We start from the raw sequence: 7873 nt of genomic DNA, 5'->3' as shown, positions 1-7873 counted from the left end.
AAACTCTCACTCCATGGGACATGATAAAGAGAGAGAGAGACTTTTCCAGAAGAACTTCTCATGAGGACCATTGCTGCACATTCAGACGGTCAGACTTCAGGTTCAAAACTATTTATAGACAGTCTATGATTTTAGTCTATGAGAGACTCCTTTCATCTTCTGCGCACACAGGTCCCTCTTGGAAACCATCAGACTGGGGTAAAAACAATGCATATTTCTTTCCAGCAGGTGGCTCACTAGCGCAGGGTTGTGAGAAAGGCCTGGGTCTTCATTCTTATCTCGAGCACCTGCTTCACTGTGATTTTGCTCCTGCTTCTGAGTTGTCTGATAGATGTTTCTGCAACAACAAATCCAACATCATTTTTGCCAGTGGGTACGATCGTCACTGTCGATCAGGGGAAGTTTCTGTGTGTTGGTGGCTTGTTACAGGACCTTGTCCTTCATAAACTGTTCCATAGCAACAGAGACAAAATCAGCTTAATATTGAGTATGAAAATGTCCCTGTCATGAAACTGCTTCGAATCATTATACAGTAATATTAAATTCCACTTTAACCAACTAAGATATTTTAACCAACTTCAGTTGGGATAATAGGATCATAATTACAAAATAATAATTAATATTCATAATTTTAACCCATTCTAAATACCCTCTTTATTATATTTGTACCACAGTTTTTTTATTTTTTTATTAATTCCCTAACACATACAAACACCTCTCACTAGGGCTGAATTCAAAATGTAAGGTCCATACAGTCAGGGGTTGTCAGTGTTTATAGGAAATCTTAATCGGACCATACATGGAAAAGTCAGCACTTGTCCACACATTGAAAATTTATCTTAATGGATTCTCTAGGAACTTAAAAAATATATATATAACATTGAAGACGCCAAAATATATTTTTGGTTTTCGTTAAATGGAAAGAATAATGTTCTGACTGCCTTCCACAACATTATTATGTCCTCACCAAACATGTTGTTGGCCTCTTGAATGTTTTATCTCAAGTCCATTCTCAATTTTTCAATATTTTGCACAAATTTTCACTTGGACTCAAAGATGAACTGATTAAGATTTTGTTGGTCAAATGTCAAGGTTCAGATTGATTGACTGATTGATTGATAGATTAAAACTGTATGTATGTCCTCACTCGCTGGATGGGATTCATCTTCACATCATGTCCACTGGTTGGCGCCAAAGCCTTTAGGTCTAAATGACTACAGACCCGTTGCCCTGACCTCTGTGGTCATGAAATCATTTGAGCGTCTTGTCCTGTCCCACCTCAAATCCATCACTGACCCACTCCTGGACCCCCTGCAGTTCGCCTACAGAGCCAACAGGTCTGTAGACGACGCCGTCAACATGGCTCTCCACTTCGTCCTCCAGCACCTGGACTCCTCAGGGACCTATGCCAGGATCCTGTTTGTGGACTTCAGCTCTGCCTTCAACACCATCATCCCGGCTCTGCTGCAGGACAAGCTCTCCCAGCTGAGCGTGCCTGACTCCACCTGCAGGTGGATCACCGACTTTCTGTCTGACAGGAGGCAGCATGTGAAGCTAGGAAAGCACGTGTCTGACTCCCAGACCATCAGCACTGGATCCCCGCAAGGCTGCGTTCTTTCTCCTCTGCTCTTCTCCCTGTACACCAACGCCTGCACCTCCAGCCATCAGTCTGTCAAGCTCCTGAAGTTTGCAGACGACACCACTCTCATTGGACTCATCTCTGATGGCGATGAGTCTGCCTACAGGTGGGAGACTGAGCGTCTGGTGACCTGGTGCAGGCAGAACAACCTAGAGCTAAACGCTCTTAAGACAGTGGAAATGATAGTGGACTTCAGGAAGAGCCCAGCCCCACCCACCCCCATCACCCTGTGTGACTCCCCCGTGGCTACCGTGGAGCATTTCCGCTTCTTGGGAACCACCATTACACAGGATCTCAAATGGGAGCTAAACATCAGCTCCCTCATCAAAAAAGCTCAGCAGAGGATGTATTTCCTGAGGCAGTTGAAGAAGTTCAACCTGCCAAGGACCATGATGGTGAACTTCTACACCTCCATCATTGAGTCCATCCTCACCTCCTCCATCACCATCTGGTACGCTGCTGCCACGGAGAGGGACAATAACAGACTGCAGCGTATCATCCACTCTGCGGAAAAGGTGATTGGCTGCAATCTTCCATCCCTCCAGGACCTGTACGCCTCAAGGACTCTGAGGCGTGCAGGGAAGATTGTAGCTGACTCCTCCCACCCTGGACACAAACTCTTTGTGACACTCCCCTCTGGCAGGAGGCTGAGGTCCTTCAGGACCAAAACCTCTCGCCACAAAAATAGCTTCTTCCCATCTGCTATTAGCCTCATCAACAAGGCTAGAGAGCCCCACTGTCACTGATCCCCCTGATCCCCAATTGCACCAATCACCAGAAAAAATTCCTCGTATGTGAAAACATACTTGGCAATAAAACTGATTCTGATTCTGATTCTGATTCTGATTTATACATTGTACACAGATGGGGGGGGGTCACACTGATATAAATCACACAGAAATAAAGTCTGAACCACAAAGATGCAACTTGGTGCACATTTAGATAAAAGTAAGATGAGGCGTTCCTTTGCCTGAGCCACACATATGTGCCAACATTTGCCCAACTTCGAGTTTCAGCACAAAAATCCCCAATTCCTTTGTGATCACCTGATCTGACACTAAAAGGAGGAAGATCAGGATGTGAAAATTCTCTGTTGACAAGATTTTTAAAAAGTCTGCAGTTCAGAAAAGAAAACGCAGGTAATTTCAGGTCATAGTAATTTGGGTGTGTACTCCATATCTCTTCAGTCATCAGCCCACATGTTTGCTTGTTTCCTAGCACATTACCTGGCTCACCTGATGTGACATTTTCATATGAATACGTTAAGACAGTCATGGGTGTGTTCTTTGAGTTCTTTAAATTGTGATCTGTATGATTATTGTAAATACGCAGGCAGTAAGGTGTTGCTATTGTTGCTGTTTGAATTGATTGTCTGGTGCCTGGTTACAAACAAAAACATGTGTACACCAGTGGCAGGATTACCTCAGTTATGGGTGGTACTGCTTTTGCATTTCAAGCCTCTTGTTTATTAATAATCGACTCACATTCCACTGAGGCCTGTATTCATGCAGGGATTATTTTTATACTATACACACCATGTACCATGATGAAGCCCAAAGTAAGAATAACATTTTGCAGAATAATATCCCAGCAGTGGGGAAATCTGACAATATGACACTGTGACAGGAACCAGTCAGATGCCCAGTGTGCAGTTTTAGTTTTGATACTTTAAGCACATTTTGCTGCTAATAACTTTGTGGCCTTAAGCAAAATTACAAACGCAGGACTTCTACTTGTGATGGAGTATTTTTATAGAATGATATTGCTCGTTTTAGTTAAGTAAAAAAATCTCAATACTTCTTTCACAAATGTTTCTCAACAAGGAACTGATTTGGTTTGGAGAGAATGGTTGACTGTATTAGTGATGTGCGATACCACTGATTTCCTTTCCGATCCAATGCTAAGTAATACCAAGGCTGGTATTGCCGATACAGATACAATACCAATACTTTGTTCAAAAGCTTGATATGTTCAGAGAAGGGAAATAATAAGTAGATTATGACCATTTCAAATAAGACATCACACTACTCTTTCTTATTCTATAATAAGAAAGAAAACTACATTCAGTGCACCATTTAGCACTTTCATAAGATCAAAACAAGATGTCCCACAGACCAAGAAACTTAAAATTTGCATGTTAATTGATACATCAGCATCTGAGTCAGGCTCAATCAAAAAAAACCCTTAATAACTGTGGCAAAAAGGCTAACCCAGGACTAATTCATTTGCTGGCTAATTTGCTAGTTAACAAGCTAAATAACAAGCCATATAAGGTGAGCGCAGTCACTGATATGTGATTGTTAGAGCTAACATATGAATTTAATCAATTAAACTAATCAATTAACTGCAAGACATATTAATTGTTTAATATTTGCATTTAAAAAATCCTCCCAAAGGCACCACACTCACAATCACACCTACAGGCGATTTAGAGTCACCGATTAACCTAATGTGCATGACTCTGGACTGTGGGAGGAAGCCGGAGTACCCGGAGGGAACCCACGCAGACAAGGGGGGAAGATGCAAACTCCATAACAAGGGCCCAGGCCCAGGGTTCGAACCCAGAACCCTCTTGCAAGAAGGTGACAGCACTAACCACTTAAACAGATGCATTGAATTAGCAGAGGCTGTTAATGTTTACTCCGTACAAGTACAAGCAATAGTACAGCTTTCAGAAGGTGAGAGAGTTTCACTTCATTGCTGAAGTCCCAGATATGTCTCTCGTCTCGTACCGAAAATCTGTCCCAGTGTATGACTTGTATAAATGGACACTGTAAAATGAAAGCATAGCTGTGATATTATCTTAACCAAATGAAGCATTCCTCATCTACAGACATGTTGAACTTTTATCACTATGAATAATCAGCATAGTACTTTGACTGTGATCATTTTCCAAATATATTCAATATAATCTTTTGATATTCCCCTTCAACATGCACAGGTTTGACAGGTCGGAGTAGAACAAAACCTAGCTCATTAAGTGAAGGGTAGGCCAGCTTCCTCTAGTTACGCCCCTGCTTTCAAAGTGTCTTTATTCTGAGAGTTCTTTATGGCATGTTTTGAGGTTGGACTGACAATTACTCTCAGAGACCAAAACATTGTCTGTTGTTTTTGCAGCCACACCCAAACTGTACCTGGCCTGCAACTATGAGAGTGTCCCATTTCATAACGTGACGAGTGAATGCAGCACAGACACACCCACCCATACAGCTCCTAATAAATACAGAGACAGCACGCATGTTTGATATGAATAGGTTTCCTTTCTGCACCAGGTATGTAGTGGCTATTCTTGATTATTTGCAATGACTGCTAGAAACTTAATGATTTAAATTTTGATATCCCTTTTCGTTTTTTTTCACTGCAGGAAATCACTTGTCAACAAGACAAAATGAGTAAGTAAGTCTCTTTGATTATTTGTTACATTTTTAAAGAAAGCTGTGAAATATTTTTCTGTTCCTGCATTTTTCGGTGTATCCTGTTTAGACTGGGAGGCCTGTGTTCTGGTGCATTGATGCAATCGCTACAGTGGTCACTGTACTTTATTCCATTTTTATGGACACATTGTGACTTTTGGCATAATATAATAATCACTTGTCATTTTTCAGTTGTTTTCATTTGAAAAGAAGTATATGTATGTCTGTGCAAAGGGTTGCATTTGTAAAATTTGGGTTCCCAGGAATTCAAATATATGCAACAACTACAAATGAGGATTTTGTTAATTGCTAAAAAAAAACAAAAAAAACAAAACAATAATTCAGTTCATTTCCGGTGTTGATGAAAACTATTTTCTTTCCATGGTACAGAATTGTCTAAAATTCAACAAAGATTTGTTGTTTTTCACATACTGTCTATTTGCAAACTCTTTTGGCACATTTGATTTTAGTTCATGTGTAATTTCTCTATCTCTATTGATTCTTTATTTTGTTTTTTGTCATCTCATCACAGGCGACAAAGTGGTGAGTCAGTTTGTTTCCTTACTTTGCTTTAGACCTGTCACTAAATCCATGATAACGTGCGTGCTGATGAAGCTGTTTTCCTGTTTTAGGACGAGGTGAGACCGAAGTCAGATGAGGAAGATAGTGAATCATCTGAGTCAGGCGAAGTAAGTCATCTTTTATTTCTTAATGTGTGCTCACAGGCTGATTCAGTAATTTTGTATACCCTTGTGTTAATTTCACATTATCTTTTATAGGAGGGAGGAAAAGGTAAAAAGGTAACACATTTACAAACTTTTTAATTACAACTATACAGCCATTTGTCTGTCTGTGTTTTCAGAAATAGTCATTGTTCTTATTGTTGTTTACAAAGGAGGCGAAAGGAAAGGGGAATAAGGGAGGAAAAGGTCGAGGTCAAGGTCAAGGTCAAGGACGAGGAGGAGGACATGGACATGGACATGGACGTGGTGGTGGTGGTCAATAATGAAGAAATCTTTGAATCACCATTCTGTGATATTGATTTTAAGTGAAAATATAATTGAAATATATCTCCAATAAACTAATCCAGAAAACTGCAAGACTGGTGTATTGTTTATTCAAGTCTGTGACAGACTCCACAGACAGTTATCCAAAACAGATGTATGTGATCTCTCATTGTTCATTGTCTTAGGTTCATCATTTAACAGGTCTAAAGCCTCAATAATTTGAAGGTGAACATGGTAAACATGTACAGTAGGCTAATAAATGTACGATGATGTTTCACTCAGGAATATGATGATGTTGGTTTGTTATGAATATTTCAGCCATGACAGCAATGTCAACTAAAACAAATATTTGGAGAACCCATGCATAGGATGCACATACTGAGCTGGTGGGATTAAGTAAAATAAATAATAAATATAATACAGGATGATTATATTTATTTGCAAAAATATTCTGGCACACAACCACTTATAAAATGTATGTACTTACTTATATTGTATGGATTAAAAATACAGAGCAAGGGTATTTGTATCCAGCCCTGTGTCTATGCTAAGCTAAGCTAACAGCTCACTGGCAGCAACTTCAAATTTGCTGTAACATAGGTGAGTGGTATCAATGTTTTCATCTAACTATTGGCAAAATAAAAAGCCTTAGTATTTTTTTAAGATCACCATCAGTTGCATATTACAGGTTAAACCAGTCATGTTCCTACACAATGATGCCCTATGATCTTGTGATTCTTCCCTGTTGCACCATCAAGAGGATTAAAGTTTCACTTGTGGACAAAAAACTTGAAAATGTCAACATTACACACAAAATATTTCACAATTGGCAGTTTACTAGTAAATTTCCTTTATCTTCCTGTAGATAAAATCTTTTGATTTTAACAACATCATGGCCTCTCCTTTACTGCCGTCCTAAGAAAAACTGTACAGTTTTAAGGTTTAATGAACATTGCAACATGCAGTTATATGTGGGGGCTTAATACATATGGATCAATTTAGATTACTTCATAAACACACTGTGTATTACACACTCATAAATAATGAGTTTCATCACCTAATTCAATTTTTACTTAAAAAGGGTGTGTCCACAAACATAATAATACCTTTCTCCTCACAATAAGCTGCTCAGTGTCACGGAATGTGCAGAGATCACGCACACGGAGCCTGCAGTTTGTAGCACAGCAGGGCGAGCTCTGCTTCCTTACTCATCATCATAGAAACATCAACCATAACAGTGCCTGCTGGGGTTTTGTTTCCCACTGGGTCTATGCTATTTTCTGCAGCAGCTTTGTGGTAAATGAGAGTAAAAGAGTCGCTGTTGAACGTTGCATTAAGTCTCTCACTGCTGGATGCTCTGATGCAGTTCTCTTTGATACGATATTACAGTTGTTTGTGTTTTCTCCTTTGTGTAAATTGTCCAATTTTTGAAAATGACCATAATCCTGATTCCCAGCTCTCTGTATTTTTCTGATCATCAGACTGTGGGATCATCTGAATCTCTCCACCTAGAATGTTTCATGTCCTGCCATCACATTCATATTATTACCTACATGTGACGGTTTAAGCTTGAGAGTGTGTTTATTTGCCCTTCGTCTGTAATGTCATATTACTCACTCACTCACTGTTAGCATCTCAGGACAGCATTTCCCCTCATTTCCTGGGTATGTGCTCAAGGTCATGGCCTCATCAGCATGTTCATTAGCCAGGACTATTATTGCCCTGTGATGTACTCCTTTGTTTCTCCAATACGCTCTTGGAAGAAAGGAGCAGGCATCTTAGGCTTCTTCCTCCAAAGTCCCTTTGGCTGCAGA

General features: G+C 39.9%; 1 long non-coding RNA gene across 5 annotated transcripts; it reads left to right on the top strand.

Annotated features, from left to right (window-relative positions):
• The first annotated feature begins 68 nt into the window (after positions 1–68).
• On the top strand, positions 69–6152 carry LOC139632956 (uncharacterized). Of its 5 annotated transcripts, none has more exons than XR_011693652.1 (6): positions 74–88; positions 4757–4911; positions 5004–5031; positions 5668–5741; positions 5832–5852; positions 5948–6152. It is a non-coding gene; the product is annotated as an uncharacterized lncRNA (long non-coding RNA). The 5 variants fall into 5 exon arrangements; XR_011693653.1 differs by having other exon boundaries at positions 86–100; XR_011693651.1 differs by lacking the exon at positions 74–88 and adding an exon at positions 184–198.
• The last annotated feature ends 1721 nt before the right edge of the window (positions 6153–7873 follow it).

Source organism: Trachinotus anak, unplaced genomic scaffold (assembly GCF_046630095.1).
Source record: "Trachinotus anak isolate AG129_WGS33_773 ecotype Australia unplaced genomic scaffold, CSIRO_AGI_Tana_v1 ptg000015l, whole genome shotgun sequence".
In the NCBI taxonomy this organism is placed as follows: domain Eukaryota; kingdom Metazoa; phylum Chordata; class Actinopteri; order Carangiformes; family Carangidae; genus Trachinotus; species Trachinotus anak.
This window is presented reverse-complemented; position numbering and strand designations above follow the sequence as displayed.